At 43.6% G+C, this 21,928-nt stretch overlaps 1 protein-coding gene across 1 annotated transcript in view; it reads left to right on the top strand.

Moving 5' to 3' along the window:
* GABRG3 (gamma-aminobutyric acid type A receptor subunit gamma3) overlaps positions 1–21,928 on the top strand; it is a 308,837-nt gene that overhangs the window by 217,496 nt on the left and 69,413 nt on the right. The gene's annotated exons all lie outside the window — the stretch shown is intronic.

The raw sequence follows: 21,928 nt of genomic DNA, 5'->3' as shown, positions 1-21,928 counted from the left end.
ATTTAACGATCAGTTTCATTTTTTGTGCAAAAAAAAGTTATTTGCCTTTTTAATTCTTCCCCTATCCAAAGTCTTGATAGTAAGCATTATTTTGAAGAGTAGAAATAGTGAAATCGCTAGCCTCTTTCAGTGTATTTGTTGTAGTTTTATATAATGCATGCATTCCGTAAAGTAACATTTAAAAAACATTTTTAACTTAAGACTAAAGTATGGACATGCCGAGTGTCAGGGAAACCCTGGGCCATCACCTCCCTGCTCAGACCTCCTCGCAGGATGGAGACGGGTGGGGGTGGCAGCTCGCTGCTGGATGGTTCCCTCTAACACTGACGTAGGTGCATCTAGTGGGAGCCAGGCGCTGTTCTGAACACTTAGGACCCTGACCCTTACAGTGGTGCTGGGAGGCCCTCTTCTCAATGCCTTCCATAGCTCAGGAAATGCAGCGGACTGGTGATGTCATCTGCCACAGCACCCAGGGAGCAGGGCTTTGAACCACGCAGAAGGGCCTGTGCCCTGGACTTTTCCTGTAACCATTATTTTTATTGTTATTGGAAGGGGACAGTTGGAGCAAAGAGACACTCAGGCTACAGAATATGCGACGTTTGGCTGTGGCATGGCTCTTGGCCCCAGAAACAAACAGCAACGCATGGTGCTCTTCGTCTCTGACACCTGTGCCAGCTCTGCCCATCCTGGGAAATGTCACTGCTGTCACAGCGATGTCACCGATGGGTGAGAAGGTTCCTTGGTTTTTCAGAATTTTCAAAGGCAATGCTCCATTTTCCCAGTGATGAATTCAGAGGAGGTGTCAGTGCACATTAGTGCATCTGTGCCAGCGCACCTGGGCTGGTGGCTGCAGTTCCAGCCACCCCAAGGGTACATCCGGTTCTCCCTCTGGGTGGTACCACTCCTGGCACCAAGCGGCGGCCACTGTGCGTGCATTTCCTGTCACTGTGCAGTGAGCACGTGTGAACCCCCGTTCCCGCCAACCATTCCCTTTGACGATGAGAAAACTGAGTCTTAGAGAAAAAGTGCGGATGCTGGTGGCAGGCCACATAGCTCGTCACGGGACAGTGAGAGTGTGAGCTCCAGCCCTGCTTCTCCAAGTCCAGGGTTTCCTACCGTACCAGCCTTTACCTGGGCGGCTATCAGCTTAAGGGAACCAGTCAGGGCATGTGACCCTTGCAGGGCATTCTAGAAATGCTTCCCCACCACCTCCCTCCATCCACAGACCACTGCCCCCTCGATGGATGAAAAACATGGACCTGCTTACAGAACAGGACAGAGCGATTGTCCAGACAGAAGGAACTGGGAAATGCAGATTCTCTGGGGATTTCTGAGGAGAGGATGCCTCTTTCTGGGGGGAACCTGGAACCTTCGTCACAGCATTGCAGACGTCATTCGCAAACAGCTTATTAAATGACACTAGGAATTCTTGGTGTGTCTCTCGTCTGTGTTTTGCCTTTGTTCCCCTGAACGAATCAAGGGGCCTGCCCGAGGGGTCAGAGGGTCTCCCTGGACCAGGCTCCTGACTCACCTGCTTCTGGCCGTGCTCTGGGCTGTCAGGAGGCATCTCTGGGGGCCAGAGCCACCTCAGCAAGAGTGACAGCGAGCCCTGCCGAGGTGGGCGCATTCAGCAAACAACAGCAAGATGGGCTCCATTGTCTGTGAACAGAAAGTATTCTGAAGACTCTGCTTGTCTACTGTAAAACGTGTCTTGGGGGCACTGGCTTACCTGGCCATTCACAGGTAGATCTGAGAAAGGAGGGAGAAATGTGGGCTGGGAGCTTATCTTCTCGACTGTGTATGAGGCCAGTCTGAGTGTCGTTCCACTGTCCCCTGACGTGCCGTTTAATCAATGTAAGAAGGTCACAGGCTGTTCAGGACCCTGCAGTCTCCACGTGAACTGAAAGTGAGTCTGGGATGTCTGCGTTGTTGTCACTTTAACGACGTGATAAGACGAGAAAAAGAAACCTGTAAACCAAATAATTTCCTCTGCGGGGCCAAGGAAGCCATATGTCCTTGGGAAGAAAGTCCATGAAAGCATGAGGGTTATAAATTGCTGTTTTGTTACACTTACTCAATATTTAAAAAAAAAAAAAAATTGGCCTTGTTGATATTCAGAGGTTAGAGGCCATGTCTTCTGTGGGCCGCTAAGTGCCTGTTCACAATAGGTAATCAGCATCTATTCTGGGTCCAAGGTCAGAGCCGTCCAAGGTCAGCCTTATTCATAGTAACAGCTCAGGATGGTTCCGGCCCCATGGCCTCAGTGGGGGATGCCGTTTGGCTGAGGAGGTGGTCAGCAACCCCATGACGACATGCTGTCTCCAGACAAAAACGTTGTCCATCAACAAATTCTAAAATCACTCCTCAGCGGAATGGAGACCTGGGAAATCTCTGTGCTTTCTGCTCCAATTTTCTGTGAGCCTAACGCTGCTGCAAAAAAGATCAAATCTGTTAAAAACAACTGAGGGCCGAGGGTGAGGACGAGGAAGAAAACAGATGGGAAGAAACCTCTTCCTAAGACCTGCATTGACTTTGTTGGAGCAAGTGTGGTGGCAGGAAATGGAGGGGGCGACATGTCTAAGTTGCACTGACCAGAGCTGGTTCCCAGCAGGCACGCGGGCAGGAAACACCGGGCCAGAGTCCAGCTAGGGGGAAATCTCAGCAGGAAACAACCCTCTGGGCGCAGGTGACCTAGCCTGGCAGGAGGGTCACAAAGGTCATCCCAGCTGCAGGAGCTACTGAATGGCTGGGTGGCACGAGGCCTGAGGTAGGGGATCTGTGTCAGATGTCGTGACACACCTGTGGGGTGCAGGTAGACGAAGGCATACGGGTGGGTGTGGGAGATGACTGAGGCGCCAGCGGTGCTCACTGAGTGGGGAACATGAGCCGTGGGAGCAGAGTGGGGAGGGTATGCAGCCCAGAACTGGGGCTGCAAATCCAAAGGGACTGAAGGCTGGGTATGCAGCTGTGTGGCAGGAGGAAGAAGAGCCATGAGAAGCACTCAGACTCAGAGAAGAAGCCCCATCCTTTCTCAGTTTCCTTCCTATGCCCTCTCCTGACAATGTTAATGTGGTACCAGCTGGAAAGCAGAATTCTTGACAGGGCCCAGCTCTACTATCAGAACAGGTGACAAAGGGTGAATTTGGAGCTGGCAGGCACCACATTTCTTAGTGCAAGCAGCTGTCAAATGCCTATTAAGTAATCTTGAATTCCCTTCCCTCCATCTTTGTCATTCTTTAAACTTCCACCGCCATCCAGATTAAAATCTGTTCTCCACAGATTCAACTCAACGATCCACCTAAACAGAATGTCTGAGTCACTCTTCTTTAAGTCTTCAAAAATTACGCATCATTTATAAATAAACTTCAAAGTTATTCATCCAGGAAAAAAAAAAAAAAGGAAGGAGGAAGGTCAACAAAGAAGTGAGGCAGAAGGGGGAGGGGGAGACATGCATTCTTGACTGACTTTCATGATGGTAGGTACAGCCAGGACCGTCCAAGGGTTCCTTATGGGAAGACAGGCAGCAGACTGAGGTGATGTTTAGGTACCAGCTGGACTGCAGACTACACTTTCCTTTCTCTGGATGAACAACAACTGTAGAAAATCAGCTAACTCTCTACATTTCATCTCTCCTGTGGGAGCCATGCAAGCTCCCACATGTAAAAGAATGAGAGCTTGAATGAGAGGAGAGCGGTTGTGGAGAAAGGTGTGCACCTTGTGTCACGTAGCATATGTCGGGTGGTGTCGTTCGGAGAACGTGGATCGTCAGGCATCACTTTGTGATAGGTGTGATCTGTCTGAGGGAACCGGGGTCGGAAGCATCATGCCTGCTCTCAGCATGTCAGGCTTATTCTGACGCAGCACAGCCTTGTATTTGCGTGCTTGGGGCAGACTCTGCTTTAGAGGAGGGGTTTCCTTAATCATTTTAATACCTTAGCGGTGCGAGGTGATGATTTGCTCTGATTCTTAGAGGTGTGATGCAGACGATAAAAGTCAGTGCAAATAGCTTTTGCCATTTGGTGTGTATCTCCCAGAGCTCCTGGAAGGAGCCTTGTCATGAAAAGTTAATATTGGACAGAACCGAGAATCTGAAATGTTTTCTCAAATGAACCAAATTAAATATTCTTAACCTTGGAAAGGCTGTGTAAGTTTTTAATTTATTTTTATTTTTCAATTACAGTTGATAGTATTATTTTATATCCGTTTCAGGTGTACAGCATGGCAGTTAGACTTTTATAGGATTTACGAAGTGATCCCCCAAACAATTTAGTCTCTACCTGGCGCTATGCAGTTATTACAGGATTATTGACCATATTCCCTGTGCTGTTCTTCACATCCCCGTGACTGGTTTGTAACTGCCTAATTTTCTGCTTCTCTGCAAATCTTTATTTCTCCTTTCTTCTGTCATACGATTTTCTTAACGCAACATTTTTCACTTTGAAGTAATTGTAGCTCACATGCAGTTACAGGAAGCGATATCGTGCCCATGTCCCCTTTACCCATTTCCCCCGGTAGTGACATCTCACAGAAAAGTACTGCAATACTGAAACTGGGGTCCTTCATGTTGCCTTTACGGCTGCATTCATTTCCCTCTGCCCTGAAACCCTGGCAACCACTCATTTGTTCTCTGTATGTGTAATTTTGTCATTTCAAGGTCACATCAGTGGTATCACACAGCACGTAACCTCTTTCTACTGGCCGTTGTATAATCGGCATAACTCTGAGATTCACCCAGGTAGTTGCATGACTGTGTTCTTAGTAAATAAAGTGTGTTTCTATTGTATTGTCCGTTCACATGAATCAGAGAACTAAGCTGATGAATTTGGGGTGGGTGGGAAAGAAGGGCAAGTCAGGTGTTTACACTTGAACGTGGAAGAGAAAGGAATGGGCGTTTGGGGCCGTTTGTTGAGCGCTGACACAGAGAGAGTCTACGGTGCCCCCAGCTTCCCTGTTTCCTTGAGCACCAGCTCAGTTAAGGATAGGACGTGAGGCCATAAATCACTTCTTTAAGAGAAGAGGCAGATAGGATTTCTCTTAAAGAACTAAAATTAAAGTGTTCTTTTTTTCCCCAGTATTTATTACTCAAAATTCAATCTTGCATGTCCAGCGACAAGTGATATATTTGCTTTTTGAAAAAAAAAAAATCTCACAGGATAATCCTTCTTTGTTTTCTGTTTATTGCAAGTCACTGTGAACATGAATATAATTAATTGCAAAGTTATTTTTAATGTTTTATCTAAATTTGTTTTGTACAATTCCTTTTGAGTCAAAGCGACCAGAGTGAAAAGATGCATAAATCCTTTGAGAGCAAATAGCAAATGAGGCAATAAATTGATTATAAATCAGAACATCCATTTTAGCAGTTTAGAAAAATAGTTTTGCAGATAATATTCTGCACTTACAGAAAACTTGTGTTTATAATGATTCGTATTGAAAGTATTGTCACTGAAATAATTGCAAGTCTGCCATATTATCTTATGTTAGTCCTTCACACCTCAAACTTGTTATAATTAAAGCAAAAAATATATAGGGGAAAACCTTGACTGAAATTAATGAGGTCATTTTGGGGACAACCACTGTGTCTGCAGTTCAGAGATATGGTTTCAGGAAAATTATTTTTTGTAAAAGAAAAAGCAATTACGTGTGTGCTAACATTAGAAATGAGCTGTCACCTACTATGCTGAATGTAGCAGAAGGAAATCCTTATCTTTAAGTTGTGGCTAGGGTTTAAATCACATTTCAACAGATAATTTAAATGCACACTTTCATATTTAATTGGGCCCTTACCTTAAAATATGCATCCAGGTCAGTTTATAAGTTATGGTTGATTTTAAGATGGAGAATTACAGGCAGTCGAGAATGTGCGTTCCAGCTGGGGAAGCTCGCTGACAGAATAAGATTGTTTCTTCATCCAATGCTATAATTTTGCATTTATGCCTAAATAGAGATATCCCCTTTTCATCTTTTCCACTATTTGGGGACAGGAAGGGGGGTGGTGATGGAAAGAATGAGATGCCAATTTTTTTATATGCCTATTTTTCTCCCAAATATTTCAGTTAGTTAATGTTCATGTTTAGAAGGGCTAATTTGAATAATGCCTCTAGCAGTCATTTTTTAGGTGTCTGGTTTATTCTGAGAAGTTAAATTTACATGGATAAAATGTGCAAGGTGGAATCCCTTAGAAGTATTAAGGCTCGGAATCTTTCTTATTATTCACTGCAAGAGAATGGTAGCTATTTCAAGGCTTAGTAGAATTCAGTGACTGAGCCAAATTTTTATCCTTAAGCAGTTTACAGTTTATGGACTAAGAATGTGCGATAATTTTTAAAGTAAATGGTCTACCTGTTTCATTTCTGTGTCTTCTGTTCCCTTGGGATAAGTTCTTTGTGGTGCGTGAGTTTCCCTAAGGCCTCAGCATTCCTCCATCCCTAGGATTTGGCCATCACTGAATCCTTTCTTCCATATGTCACTGCATTCAGCCTCTCTGGGGACAGCCCACCTGCATTGTGGAAGGAAAAGGGTTTCTGAGCAGCCTGGAAGCTTCCCTCTGACAAAGGGCTCCTTCCAAGTCTGGAGGAGGCCAAGACTCCATTCCTGTGATGCTTTACTGAGCAGGATGCCGCTGTTTATTTAAAAAAACAAAGCAAACATTTCAAGATGGGCAATTGAAAGGGAATCTAGTGACTAGGGAAGATCATTACTAAGGAAGTGTTTATTTCATCCAGTGAACACCTTGGATATGTTGTCCTGTTCTCTGTGCCATCGCTTCCTGAGTGGCTGTGGCCCAGCTGGCCACACCACAAAAGCAGCAGGGTCCTGAGTGGTCACGTCCTACCTCAGAGCCTGGGCACCTGCTGGCCACGGGGGCCACGTTCTCTGCGAAACTTTCTTTGCTTTCGCATCATTTTCCTGCCTGTGTTTTTCATACACTCATCCAACTGAACTCTTCCATCCTTGTTCTTTAGGACTAGGTACCAAAGTCTTAAAGACAACTGCAGTTCCCTTTCTGGAGTGTATCTAATTAATAGAAGGGAAGTATAGTCAGAGCTGCTCACTGCACAGAATTATTGGATGTGACGCCAACGTGCTATAAGGTAATGGTTTGATAAAATAATAGCTCGGCCATTTAATAGAATTCTCTACAGCAAGGGGTTCTGACCTGGAAGTGATGTTACCCTCCCCGAGGACACTTGGGAATGTCTGCAGACTCAGATCTAGTGCGTAGAGGCCAGGGATGCTGTGAAACATCCCCAAATGGAGATTTCTGTCTCCATCAGACGACTTCTCCTCAGCTGACATTCTCCTCCTGGAGGAGACCCCTGCTTCCATGTCATTGCAGTGGCATTCTGTTGATTGATGGCTCCCAAATTCTCTCCTCTGCCCCCCGCCACCATGTCCCTCCACCAGCTCCAAAGCTTGGGCTGCATGGAGTGTTGTGTGTGGGGGGTGGTTCCACCTGTAAGGCACCTCGCTCTTCCTCCCACGAGGCCCAGCCCTTCCATGGCACAGGCTTGCTCCCCTCGCTTTGATTATCATCTGTTCACACTCTGTTTATCCGAAGTAAACGCAGTCGCATTTTGGGTCCATCCATCCTTGCTTTTCCACGTCCATTTCCCACCTTGAGGACTTGTTCACTGTGGCTGCTGCCACTACCTCCCATGTCCCCTCACAGGAGGGGGCTTCTTCTTCTTCTCTGTCCTGTGAGTGGACACAGCTTCCCTCTCCTGTCAGGCCCACTGCTGCTTGTCACTGGAGCGGTGTGGTTGGTGGGCCTCGAGCTTCATAGGCAGTGGGCATGGGTTACCTAACGTCTGTGTCCCCGTTTCCCGGATGTCTGTCCTAGAGCCCCAGCTCTTCTATAGACTCAGGATGTCCAGCTTCCTGTAGGCTTTTGAGAGGATCCTGTGAGATGGCGGTGTGACAGGTCTTCACACTCAGGTGTGCAGGAGATGTACTGAGCATCCTCCCCCCGCTCAGTCGGCCCCTCCCTCCCACAGTTGGCGAGCCTCAGCAGGCCACACGCTCACTTCCTTGACTTACAGCCCATCTTTCTCTCCTGAGGGAACATTCTTTGGCCCTTGTCAGTTAATGGACTTCAAGTCACAGCTACCGGTCTCCCTCGCAAGCCCCTTTTCCTGGTATGTTCTACAATGGCAGTGCTCCTCCTAAAAAGAAAGTGTCACTAGCTAGAGGTGACACTCTTGAAAGGAAAGGCCTTCAGTCGTTGGAGAGAAAATGAGTTGTGACACCACCTGCTCATATTTCCTAGGAAAAGCCCCCGTATCCCCTCACGACCCCACTGTCCCTTCCCTCCATGTAGCATTGTCCCTTCTTCACTGCACCGTCCTTCACCTTTTGACAGCAGTGGTGATGTGAGGCTTTGACTCTTGGTCAATGTGAGTTCGAATCCTGCCTCTGCCCTTTCTTCTCTGAATCTTCTTTCTCATCTGAGAAATGGGATAAAAAGCGCCTGCCTCCTAGAGCTATAGCAGAGTGAAGCCCAGCTCCTGGTGCCTGGGCATCAGCCCGAGCTCCCCCGGAGGTTAGACAAGACAGTGAAGATGTCTTGGCATGACGGCCGAGGCCCTGGATGCCAGGGGAGAAGGCTCAGCCCACGAAAAAACCCAAAGTCATTTTAGCCTGAGGGTTATTGTTCACCGCAGTTAAAGACATCACTTGTGAGCAGAAGCGACTGTCTTTGCTGCAAAGCATTGCACACTAACAGCACACGTGGAGGAAGTGTGGCCAGCCCCCCTCCGAGGGAGGCGGGACCCTCTGAGCCCAGCACGGTGCAATATGGGCACTTCTGGCTGCCCTGGTGGAGCTACAGGGCGGTGCTCCAGCCAGTTTGCTCTGACTTGGTGAGGGCCGCCCTTCTTGGACCCGGAGCTCATCCATTACACTGAGGGGTGTCAGCTGCAGCCAGAAGGCTGTGGCTGGGGTGCTCCCACCCGGCCGCTGGGGTCAGTGAACACAGCCAGCTTCCAGCCCTTCAGCCTCACACAGAAGGGGCCCCACACAGTCCTGGGTCCCCCATAAGCTTTCACACAAGGAGCACATTAAGGAATGAGGAACTATACACATGAATGATAACTTTAAAAAAATGTTTTCTTACCTAAAATAAAACAATTTTCCTTTTTCGACCTAGAGGGGAAAACCTTCAAAACAATTGTGGCACAGATTGCAGCAATCGGTAAGTTTATGGCACTATGAATTTATGTTAAACAAAAATCAAACCATTCAAGTGAGAGCCAGTAGGCAGGTGGGATGTCAGTGCTCAGGGAAGTGGTCGCCATGACAACTCAGGGCTTTTCCAGAAGCGGGTGCCTGCTCAAGCCCAGCCAGCTGTTGTCGGGGTGTGTCTGTGGACACGACTGTCACGCTGGCAGTTCAGATTCTGAAGGCACAGGCACTGCACCTCTGCAGATGCAGCCCCGTCCTCGCGTTCTCGGTGGTGTCTCACCAGCACGTCAGTGGGGGCGGGGGTCTTCCTCCTTGGATGCGTCTCACACTGGTTGCCTCCTGCCTAAACGGGAGGTGCCTTTGCAACATCCTCATCGCCCAGCTCGGGACTCAGTGCCTCTCGTGCCTTCTCCTTGGCTTCGAGGGCCCTGCTGCTCGGACACCCGTCCACTTTCCAGACCACTGAGCTTTCACCCTCTGTCCTCAGGCCTATCGACACTTCAAACTTGGCCGCTTCTAACTTGGCTGTTTCTGCTCTGTACCTTGTTCTCGTCGAGCTTTCTCAGTGTCTAGTTTACTCTTTTGCTGTGACACTGATGGACATTAAGAAATAAATAGTTCAAAGTGGCCTCAGCATCTTCCCTTTAGCCCTCACCTGCCTGGCCCAGGCATTTGCACTTCTTTTTTTTTTTTTTTTTTAACATTTTTTTATTACTTTCAGGTGCACAAAACAATGTAATAGTTAGACATTTATCATTTATATCCCTCACACAGTGATAACCCCCTCCTCCCATCTACTACCCCTCTGACATCGCACACAGCCACTGCATTTCCACTGTCTCTATTCCTAATGCTGTAGTCTGCTTCTTGTGTGTGTGTGTGTGTGTGTGTGTGTGTGTGTGTGTGTGTATAAAATTGTAGTTGACATTCCTTATTGTTCAGCTTCGGCTTCAGGTGTACAGTGCAGTGATCAGGCATCTACATCATCCCTGAGGTGGTCTCCCTAATGAGACAAGTGTCCATCGGATACCCTACACAATCTTTACATTATTGATTATATTCCCCAAACTGACTGTTGTATCCCCCTGGCAATCTTGTGGTTACCAACTGTGCTTTCTAATCCCCTCACCTTCCCCCTTATCAATTTGCATTTCTAAGGGACATAACAGATCACTGTCACCAAGGACAGATCCTCCTGTTGTGTCCTTGTAAGCAAGGTATCCAAATGAGTAGACAAGTAATTCAGACGTTCAGTAACGCCTCTGTAGGCAAGTTATGCATAGTATATAGGCAACTTTGTCTAGTCCACTTACACATAAGGCTGGTTCCAGTCTTATTTGTATTAAAGGGGAAAATACAGCATTAAGGAAGAAGAGACGGTTGACAGATAGTCAGCAAGATTTCGTTGTGTCACACCTGCGTGACAGATGGGCTTTGATCACTGGTGTTTAGAATTGCTACATGTCAAGTGCTTTTCTGACAAATAGGATGGAAACTTGCCGACAAAAATTTCAGAATAGACTTGAATAATAAAGTTGCCTTGATGTATTTAAAACATGCTAAGAGTCATATTGTACGTTTTAAGTGTTTGATTTCATATATATATATATATATATTTAATATATAATTAATATTTAATATTATATATATATATATATATATATATATATATATATATATATATATATATATCTTAAGGATAATCTGTTTTCCAGTTAACTGAAACAGTGGGGCGTTATCATTCTGGAGAGAGTAGCTGAGGCTGTCAAAAATATCAAGTGCAGTTTGCTGCCCTTGAAAGTTTTCATTTCCAGAGAAGAAATAATACACTGCTTCAGCACAGTGCTGCTGTGGATGGTGGACCCTTGCTCTAAGTCCCTTTTCTGTTAGAATATTCATCCTCTCACATCCTTTCTCAGTTTTCTTCTGAAGAACCTTCTACTCAGGTAGTGAAGACAGGATTTTTTTTTTTAATTTATCGGGGTGACAATTGTTAGTGAAATTACATAGATTTCAGGTGTCCAATTCTGTATTACATCATCTATAAATCCCATTGTGTGTTCACCACCCAGAGTCAGTTCTCCTTCCATCACCATATATTTGATCCCCCTTACCCTCATCTCCCACCCCTCACCCGCCTTACCCTCTGGTAACCACTAAACTATTGTCTGTGTCTATGAGTTTTTGTTTCTCATTTGTTTGTCTTATTCTTTTGTTGTTTATGGTTTATATACCACATATTAGTGAAATCACATGGTTCTCTGCTTTTTCTGTCTGACTTATTTCGCTCAGCATTACACTCTCAAGATCCATCCATGTTGTCACAAATGTTCCTATATCATCTTTTCTTACCGCCGACTAGTATTCCATTGTGTATATATACCACAACTTCTTTATCCATTCACTATCGAAGGACATTTTGGTTGTTTCCATGTCTTGGCCACCGTAAACAAAGCTGCAATGAACATTGGAGCACACGTGTCTTTATGGATAAATGTTTTCAGATTCTTTGGGTAGATACCCAGGAGAGGGATTGCTGGGTCATATGGTAATTCTATTCGTAATTTTTTGAGGAACCTCCACACTGCCTCCCATAGTGGTTGCACCAATCTGCGTTCCCACCAACAGTGTATGAGGGTTCCTTTTTCTCCACAGCCTCTCCAACACTTGTTACTATTTGTCTTGTTGATGATAGCCATTCTGACTGGGGTGAGGTGATAGCTCATTGTGGTTTTAAAATTAAAAATTAAGAAGATAAATCTCACTAAAAAAAGAAGACAGGGAAAATAAAATGTGCTATTCAAAGTAGTGTCAAACAAATCCATAAAAAGAGAAAAGCTACGTGCAGTGCGTGACTCTGCTGAGGGTCTAGTTGTTGATGTTTGATCCTCTTAAGCTCTTTGCTCATTCAGTCAAGTTAAGGAGGCTCTTTTTGGTCCACTTTAATTAAAACAAAACAAAACTACTTACTATGGACCAGCCTTCTCCTGAGACCCTCAAGAGGGGCACATATTGCCTATGACGGCTGCCCGCCCATGAGACTCATCCCCAAAGGGCAAATGGAGGGATACTGGTTATTGTGACACAGCTGGCCGTCAACACCACGCAGAATGACTCAATTCTAGGTGTTCATAGCAAAGCAGATTCACACATTAGATTAGTTTCGAGGACAGAGGAATAACTCCCAAAGAGGACAGAAAGAGTTGATACTATTTCTAACCACTTGACAGTCTCCACCTCATTCTGCTTCCATCGTTCAAAAACATTCTGGAAGAGAAAAGTTGTCTAAAGTTTTAGCCCATGGAGGTGTTAAAATAAAAGGCCTTTGAAAGTGAGAGGCACCCGCGTTTACTTGAGATCAGTAAGAATAGCTACACCGGAAGCACTGATGCAGGCAGAAGCCCATGATGATCTGATTAGGAGACAAAGGCAGAGGTGTGTATGAGGGGAAGGGGACGGTTACATCAGGTGAAGGAAGGCCTCGCTGTTGGTGCAGATGAGCTAACAGAGCAATGCTAACTCTAAACAGTGTTACTCATTTTCAGTCCCGAAGCCATCAGTCCAGAAGTCATATCTGCTTTCTTGTTATCTTTGCAAACAGTTCTTGGGGACACAAGGTTGCCTGGGCCCAGTCCAAGTTTACTTTGCCCTGTTTTAACATCCCGAAGCTTTGAAGCATCAAACATGCCAGGCAGTTCCTCTGGGATGTGGCTCCATTTATATTATTTTTTGACACAGTATTCTACAGAAGAGTTGGACATCCATGTAAGTCAGCCAAATAGCCATAGTATTGGGTGTTCTGAGGACACTGAATTGCTCACCTAGTCCTCCTTTAGTGACCTTTCTTGGCTATATCTTTTGTCTTTTTGAGGCATAAAATGCCCAACATTAGAATCAATAATGTGACAAAAATCACTGACTTTTAAAGAGGAGAACGTGTATAAGTTTAGCCCTGTTTTTTTTGGGGGGGGGGTCTCAAGACCACCCTTGGGTTTGTTGTTTTCACTAGAAGGACACACAAAACAAAACAGTAGACATACTCGTGGCTATTGTAAGAGAACATAGAGCGAGAGCAACACGAAAGTAGACCTGCATTTGGTGGGGCCCAAACTGGTTGGCACGGCCTCACTCCCCCCTCCCTCCCCGCCGTCCTGGGCCACAGTAAACATAGGGGCCTGGGAAATGTCTGCCCAGGGAAGCCCACCTGATCCTGGGGCTCAAGGCTCTGTGGAGGGCTGGCCCTGCGGACGCAGAGTCCGGACCCTGCCACTGGAGCGGGTGTGCTCCCTCCGTCCTGGTGAGTGTACAGAGCCCTGCAGACAAGCTGTCGCGCGGGTTCGTTGCTGCAGGTGTGCAGAAAGTCATCCGTCACTGTCATGAGAGCCCCACGGAAACACACTGTCAGGCTTGGCAAAGGCTCAGTCTTCCTCTCAGGCTCCTTGGAGACAGAAACCCTAGGCAACCAGACCTGCTGAGTTAACGCTTTCCTTAAGCTTGTGTTCTCATGGTGGGATGGCCGACCGTTTATAAATCAGTTAACACTGGCTTCCTGGACGTGGGAAAGGAGCGCCGGGTGTGACCTCTGCATTTCAGTAGCTGACATTTTGAGCAAGCAGTTTTCTTACCTGTACCATGGGTTAATTATTAGCTAGCGGATGGAGTGGGTAGTGTTCAGTGAGTTGATGCATGTGAAGTAATCAACATAAACCTGGCACAGGATGTGTACCCAGTAAATGCTGGTCTTAAACCAACCATGCTCTGGATTCTGCAGTGAAGGATTAACCTTGCCCTGTGGGAGCCCTGACCTCTGCCCCCCAGGGGGTAACCTCTAACCCCTCGGAATGTTGTGCTTCGTAAGCATAAGCGTGTCTGTGTCCTGGGGGCCCTGGGCCCCTCGGGATAGTCTCTGCTGAAACCTGTGGCTGGTACCCCATTGTCTGTGCTAATGATGATTTCTGTCTGGGGGCCTTGGCCACGCAGTGTCAGCCTGCCCTCTGGAGGGGCTGGAGACTCAAGTCAGGCCCCTTACCCTCATCCACGTCTCCATGACAATCAGCACTCCGGGCTCGGGAGCCCCCTGGTTGGCAGTACCCCACATACACGTCATCACACATCCTTGCTGAGAGGAGTAAACAGCTCCAGTGGGACAGACGCCCGGAAGCCCCACGCCCACCGCTGCCCCCTGCCCTCTAAGCCACTTCCCTCCGCTGACTTCAGTCTGGACTCCTTTGCGTGGCTGAGATCCAGGAACCCTAGCAAATTATGAATCTGAGGATGGTTTTGGGGGCCCCCATACTCTGTAGTGTCATGAAGCCCCAAAGCTATTAGTATTGTCTAAGCAACTTTAAATGTGTCCCTCAGTCTGCCAAGTGTAGGCTTGGAGTGAGCTATTTTTAGTATATTAGACATACTGGGTCCTCCATTTTCTTCTTTTTTCAGTGTTTGAAACTTGGATTTGCTAAACGAGTGAGGAAGTAGCTCGGTTCTTCAGGTAAACTTGGCTTCACAGTGAAAGGCACCAGGTCTGTGACAGGTGCGCCCTCACTCCTGCGGCAGCCGTCTTGGGGGTGGCATAAACCAGTCACCCTATACCACACGCTGTCTATAGCCATTTGAATACTGAATTCACACACTCAGAAAAACCCCAAGACTTCCCTCCTTGAGGAAAATCTGGAGTATTTCTCAGGAACATCTGAGCAATGGTTAAGATGGAAAATCCATCACAAAATTCACCCTTCCCAGAGAGAGGGAGATGCTTGGTCACTGAAAATGAGCGTTGGAGAAAGTGAGCGACGAGCCATCTCCTTTGACTCTGCACACGGAAGAAATGCTCTCGACTTTGTTTGTCCACTCAGATGGGCATGAGGACGGAAGGGGGTATTCCAACACTCGAAAGCAGGACCCTTCAGAGCCTGTGTTTGAGCCAGGACTTATGCTGGGCTAGTGGTGCTCATGGGAAATTCAGTCCCAGCCTGGTAACTCAACCAGCACATGTGAACCACCTCTTGACCTTGAAAAGACAGCAAACAAAAGCCTTCCTGGAGATCACCCTGCTTGCCGGTCCTGGGTGGGGGGGTGGGGGAACCGCGGCTTGAGCTACTTATGATGTTGGCCCCATAGATTTTTCCAGGGCCATCTGCAATCAGACCTGTTGTATTAGCATGAGAAGCATCATGGTCTCTGAGAAAGTCTGAATGACAACGAAATCCTGGGCTCCACCAGCCGAGGAAATAAAATTCTGTTATTCCAACACTCTCTTCTGGGAAATGAGCCAAGTATGTGATGGTAAACACGTCCTTCTCTATAAGATAGACGACGCCATTAGATGGCAGTATCATTTTATAACTGTGCTGCATAGCGATGGAGTTTTTTTTTTTAATTTTATTTTATTAAATTTATTGGGGTGACAATTGTTAGTAAAATTACATAGATTTCAGGTGTACAATTCTGTATTACAATTCAGGTGTACAATTCTGTATTACATCATCTATAAATCCCATTGTGTGTTCATCATCCAGAGTCAGTTCTCCTTGCATCACCATATATTCCCCCTTACCCTCATCTCCAACCCCGCATCCCCCACCCCCCTTACCCTCTGGCAACCACCAAACCATTGTCTGTGTCTATGAGTTTCTGTTTCTGGAGTTTTAATCCCTTAATATTTAGTGTGTCATGATTTTAAATGCCTCCTCTTGATTCCTCCACGTTTGATCTGTATAGACACATCGTGCCCGACCTTTACATAACACTGTGAGGTGTGTAGTTTCCAATCCATTTCTCAGATAAGGAACAGGCTGTGGGAGGCCCGGGTTTGCTGCCAGCTAGTCAGTGTTCCCGCCTTCAAGTCTGGCCTTTTGGGCCAATATTTCCCTCTTCTGAGCCTGCTTCCTCATTTGTAAAATGAGCATAATTATACCATCATCTTCTTTGGGCTCTGATGTAATTTTAGCAAAATACAGCATTTAATCAGCTTCATGTAGGCCTGACACAGAGGAAGTACATAACAATGTTCTTTTCCTTGCTATTATTATGTACTAGGCCTATGGTAAGTGACTGGCCCAAGGTTTACATCTAACAAATATAATTTACAAGATTTGGATTCAAAACTCTAGCTCTGTGTCCGGTTCTCATTTCATTGTTTGTTTAAAAAAAAAGTCCTTGCATGAACAAATTGGGACCAAGTGCAGTGACTCAGTAGTTACATTTAATTTTTTTTCTTGACTCAAAGGAAGAGATATTTGATTCTACTCACTTGCTTTTGTCTTCCTCCTTTCTTAATCTTTACATACAAATATATGCCTGAATATTTCCACAAATAAAGATATGTCCATGCCACCCCCTGGAATAGCTTGTTACATTCAGCTGCTCTCACAATCTGAGTTTTAGGATGGGGAGTGGGTTTCAGTTTGAAAACGATTGCCATGGGATACGACGTTAGATCGTGTGTTACCCCCACTGAGTATGAAAATACAGCTTAGATGTGTGATTGAGGGCACTGCTGAGTAATTCCTATCAGAGACACACTGCCAAGGGTTACTTTCACTCTGGATCCGTTATTTCTCTGTCTGAGATAATTTGACAAAATGCAAACTGAAGCTGACCCCCATCTGTTTTCACAGGAAGGATTAATTAAGGGGACAAAGGAAGGGCGTGAGACGTGAAAATGAGACCATGCATATTTTGCCAATCTGTTGACTCTTTGTTGTTACTTTGGGGATTTGTGTAATTTTTTTGTGTAATTTTCAAAAATAAAATAGACAAGAATCTGAATCCTTATTGTTTATTTTTGTATGGATTGGACCTACCTGTTCAATCTTCTGTTTCCGGATTGGCCTACCAGACATGAATGACACAGTCAGAGACAAATAGGAAAATGTCTTGCATCACCACATTCCTACCTAATATTTCTGGTTGACCAAAAAGAGGAGTGGTGGCTTGTGATGTTAGGTGTTGTGACTGAATAAGCAAATAAACAAGCAAAGAATCTGCAAGTGAAGAAAAAATAAGGTCCATTTAAATTTTGTGTCAGTTCATAGATGGATTTCCTAAACCTAAAATGGCCAAATGCAGACGTTTTGTCTAAACCCTTTCAATGTTTTCAGCAATTCAGGGAGGAAAATTGAATGTGAATCCGTGAAGCTAAGCTTTTTGCAAAGTTCAGAAAACATTTTCATGGACGGGGAAAAAAAAAATGACATCAATTAACTCTTAAACTTAGATAAGGTTCAACTAGATTTTTGCAATCCAGAATGACAGATCTCATTCACTGAGTCTTCGAGTATGTTTACTTTGATTATTTAGAAATTGAAATCTACAAGTGAGAATTATTTTAGCACATTAACATTTTCAAAACGAAACTGAACAGGATTTGGAGCTAAATCACTCATATCATATTATTGAGAAATGGAAGAATTGTGGAGCCCCTGTGAAACCTTTCCATTTTGTAGATGAAGACGCTTTATTGATGTGTTACTTTGAGTTGTTGACAGGGTTGGTCATGAATCCTATGGCCAGCAGCAGGCCTTGAACTTGGACTCAAATCTCTTATAACCTCATGTTCTGATGGCTAATTTTTAAATAACAACTTTAATGAGATATAATTCACAAACCATAATTTGCCTTTTCTTAAAGTGTACAATTCAAAATTTTTTAGTATATTCACAGAATTGTACGACTGTCACCACTGTCTAATTTTAGAATATTTGCACCACCCCAAAACTAAACCCTGCCCACATTAGCAGTCACTTCCCTTTCTTTCTCAGTTCCTGGCAACCACTGTCTGTATTTGAATTTGCCTGTTCTGGATATTTCATATAAATGGATGATACAATATGTGTCTTTAATGGCTGTCTTCTTTCACTTAGAACAATGTCTTCATGGTTTGTCCGTGTGGCAGAGTGTATTAGTGCCTCATTCCTTTTGGTTGCTGAGTAATATTCCATCTTATAGATCGGACCACTCTTTGGGGATCCATTCTTTGGTTAATAGACATTTGGGTTGTTTCCACCTTTGGCTATTACGAATAATTCTTCTGTGAAAATTCATGTACAAGTTTTTAATTAGGTCTTTAATGCTCCTGAGCATATACCTAGGAGTGGAATTGCTGGGTCACATGGTAAATCTGTGTTTACATTTTGAGAAACTGTCAAACAATTTTCCACGGTGACTTTACCATTTTACAACCCACAAGCAATGTAGGAGTCTTCCAATTTCTCTAGTCGCCCCAACATTTTGGTATTCTCTGTCTTTTTTATTTTATTAAGTTGGAGCAAAAGTGATTGTGGTTTAACAGGTTAACAATAATTGCAAAAACTGCAGTTACTTTTGTACCAGCCTAATAATTATCCTAGTGGGTGTGAAGTAGTATTTCGTGGTGATTTGATTTGCATTTATCTAATGGCTAAGAGGTTGAGCATCTTTTCAGGTGCTTAATGGCCATTTGTATGTCTTCTGTGAAGACATGGCTACTCAACTCTTCTGCTCATTTTTCTATGGGGTGATTTGTTTTTATCTTTGAGTTACACAATTTCCTTAAATATTCTAGCTACAAGTCCCATATTATATTATATGAAGAAATAGAGATATTTTCTTGCATTCTGTGGTTTGTCCTTTTTTTAATTAAAGTTTATTGGGGTGATAATTCTTAGTAAAGTTACATAGATTTCAAGTGCACAATTCTGTAATTATCTATATCTCACATTGTGTGTTCACTACCTAAAGTCAGTTCTCTTCCCGTCACCATATATTAGACCCCGTTTACCCTCTTCTACAGACCCCCTCCCCCTTTACCCTCTGGTAACCCCTAAACTATTGTCTATGTCTATGAGTTTTTTATCCTCCATTTGTTTGTCTTGTTCTTTTGTTGTTTTCAGTTTTATATACCACATATCAGTAAAATCATATGGTTGTCTACTTTTTCTGGTCTGACTTGTTTCACTTAGCATTATAATCTCAGGATCCATCCATGTTGTCACAAATGGTACTATTTCATCTTTTCTTACTGCCAAATAGTATTCCATTGTGTATATATACCACAACTTCTTTATCCATTCATCTATCGGAGGACATTTTGGTTGTTTCCATGTCTTGACCACTGTAAATAAAGCTGCAATGAACATTAGAGAACACTTGTCTTTATGGATAAATGTTTCCAGATTATTTTGTGTAGATACCTAGGAGAGGGATTGCTGGGTCATATGTTAATTCTATTCGTAATTTTTTGAGGCACCTCCACACTGCCTTCCATAGTGGCTGCACCAGTCTGCTTCCCACCAACAGTGTAGGAGGGGTCCTTTTTCTCCACAGCCTCTCCAACACTTGTTACTATTTGCCTTGTTGATGATAGCCATTCTAACTGGGGTGAGGTGATATCTCATTGTGGTTTTTATTTGCATTTCTCGGATGATGAGTGATGTTGAGCATTTTTTCATATGGCTATTTACCATTTGTATATCCTCTTTGGAGAAATGCCTCTTGCCCATTTTTCAATTGGGTTGTTTGCTTTTTGTTGTTGAGTTGTATGAGTTCCTTGTGTAGTTTGGATATTAGCCCCTTATCAGAGGCATTCTTTGCAAAAATCTTCTCCCATTCACTTGGTTGCCTCTTTGTCTTGTCGATGGTTTCTTTTGCTGTGCAGAAGCTTTTAAGTTTGATATAGTCCCATACATTTATTTTAGCTTTTACTTCCCTTGTCTTTGGAGTCAAATTCATAAAATGCTCTTTGAACCCCAGGTCCATAAGTATATAACCTATGTTTTCTTCTATGCAGTTGATTGTTTCAGGTCTTATGCTTAAGTCTTTGACCCATTTTGAATTAATTTTGGTACATGGTGACAGATAGCAGTCCAGTTTCATTGTTTTGCACATGTCTTTCCACTTCTGCCAGCACCATTTATTGAAGAGGCTGTGTTTTCTCCATTGTATGTTTTTAGCTTCTTTGTCAAAAATTATCTGTCCATATTTATGTGGTTTTATTTTTGGGTTCTAAATTCTATTCCATTGGTCTATGTGTCTGTTTTTCTGCCAATACCATGCTGTTTTGATTATTGTTGCCCTGCAGTACAAGCTGAAGTCAGGGAGTGTGATACCTCCAGTATTGTTCTTTTTTCTTAGGATTGCTTTGGCTATTCAGCGTCTTTTGTGGTTCCATACAAATCTGATGATTTTTTTGTTCTATTTCTTTTTAAAATGGCATTGGGATTTTGATGGGGATTGCATTAAATCTGTATATTGCTTTGGGTAATACGACCATTTTAATTATGTTGATTTTTCCAATCCATGAGCATTGAATGTCTTTTTTTTTTCTTAATTATAGTTTATTGGGGTGACAATTGTTAGTAAAGTTACATAGATTTCAGGTGTACAATTCTGTATTATATCATCTATAAATTCCATTGTGTGTTCATACGGAATGTCTTTCCATTTCTTTGTGTCTTCTTCAATTTCTTTTAAAAATATCTTTTAGTTTTAAGTATACAGGTCTTTCACATCCTTGGTTGAGTACATTCCTAGGTATTTTATTCTTTTGTTTCCATTGTAAAAAAACAACAACATTTTTTTTTCTTTTTCTGAGATTTCATTCTTAGTATATAGGAATGCAATGGACTTTCATACGTTGATTTTGTAGCCGGCAACTTTACTGTATTCGTTATTGTTTCTAATAGCTCTGTGGTGGAGTTTAGGGTTTTCTATATATAACATCATGTCATCTGCAAAGAGTGACAATTTAACTTCTTCATTCCCAATTTGGATGCCTTTTATTTCATTCTCTTGCCTGATTGCTCTGGTGAGGACTTCCAACACTATGTTGAAAAGCAGAGGTGATAGAGGACAGCCCTTTCGTGTTCCTTAATGCAGAGCAAAGTGCATCAGTTTTTCACCATTAATTATGACATTAGCTGAGGTTTTGTCATATATGGCCTTTATTGTGTTAAGATATTTTCCTTCTATACCTGTTTTTAAGAGTTTAATCATAAATGGGTATTGTATCTTGTCCCACTCTTTTTCTGCATCTATTCATATAATAATATGATTTTTGTCCTTTATTTTGTTTATGTGGTGTATCACATTGATGGATTTGCATATATTGAGCCACCCTGTGCCCCTGGGATGAACCCCACTTGGTTGTGATGAATAATCTTTTTAATGCATTGTTGTATTCAATTTGCTAGAACTTTGTTTAGGATTTTTGTATCTGTATTCATCTGGGATATTGGTCTGTAGTTTTCTGTTTTTGTGTTATCCTTACCAGGTTTTGGTATCAGGGTAATGTTGGCCTCATAAAATGAGTTAGGGAGTATTGTCTCTTCTTCAATTTTTTGGCAGAGTTTGAGTAGGACAGGTATTAGATTCTCTTTGAAAGTTTGGTAGAATTCACTAATGAAGCCATCTGGTCCCAGACTTTTGTTTTTGGGAAGGTTTGAGATGAATGATTCAATTTCCTTACTGGTGATTGGTCTATTTAGATTTTTCAATTCTTCATGATTCAGCCTAGGAGGGCTAAATGTTTTGAAGGACTTGTCCATTTCTTCTAGGTTATTGAATTTGGTGGCATATAGTCCTTCATAGTATTCTTGGATAATCCTTTGTGTTTCTGTGGCATCCATGATAACTTCCCATCCTTTATTTCTGATTTTGTTTATTAGTGTCTTTTCTGTTTTTATCTTAATGAGTCTAGCCAAGGGTTTATCAAAGAACCAGCTCTTTGTTGCATTAATGTTTTTCTATTGCCCTTTTTTTCTCTATT

Source organism: Rhinolophus sinicus, linkage group LG13 (assembly GCF_036562045.2).
Source record: "Rhinolophus sinicus isolate RSC01 linkage group LG13, ASM3656204v1, whole genome shotgun sequence".
NCBI lineage: Eukaryota > Metazoa > Chordata > Mammalia > Chiroptera > Rhinolophidae > Rhinolophus > Rhinolophus sinicus.
Note: the sequence above shows the minus strand (reverse complement) of the source record. Positions and strands in the feature narration are given on the sequence as shown.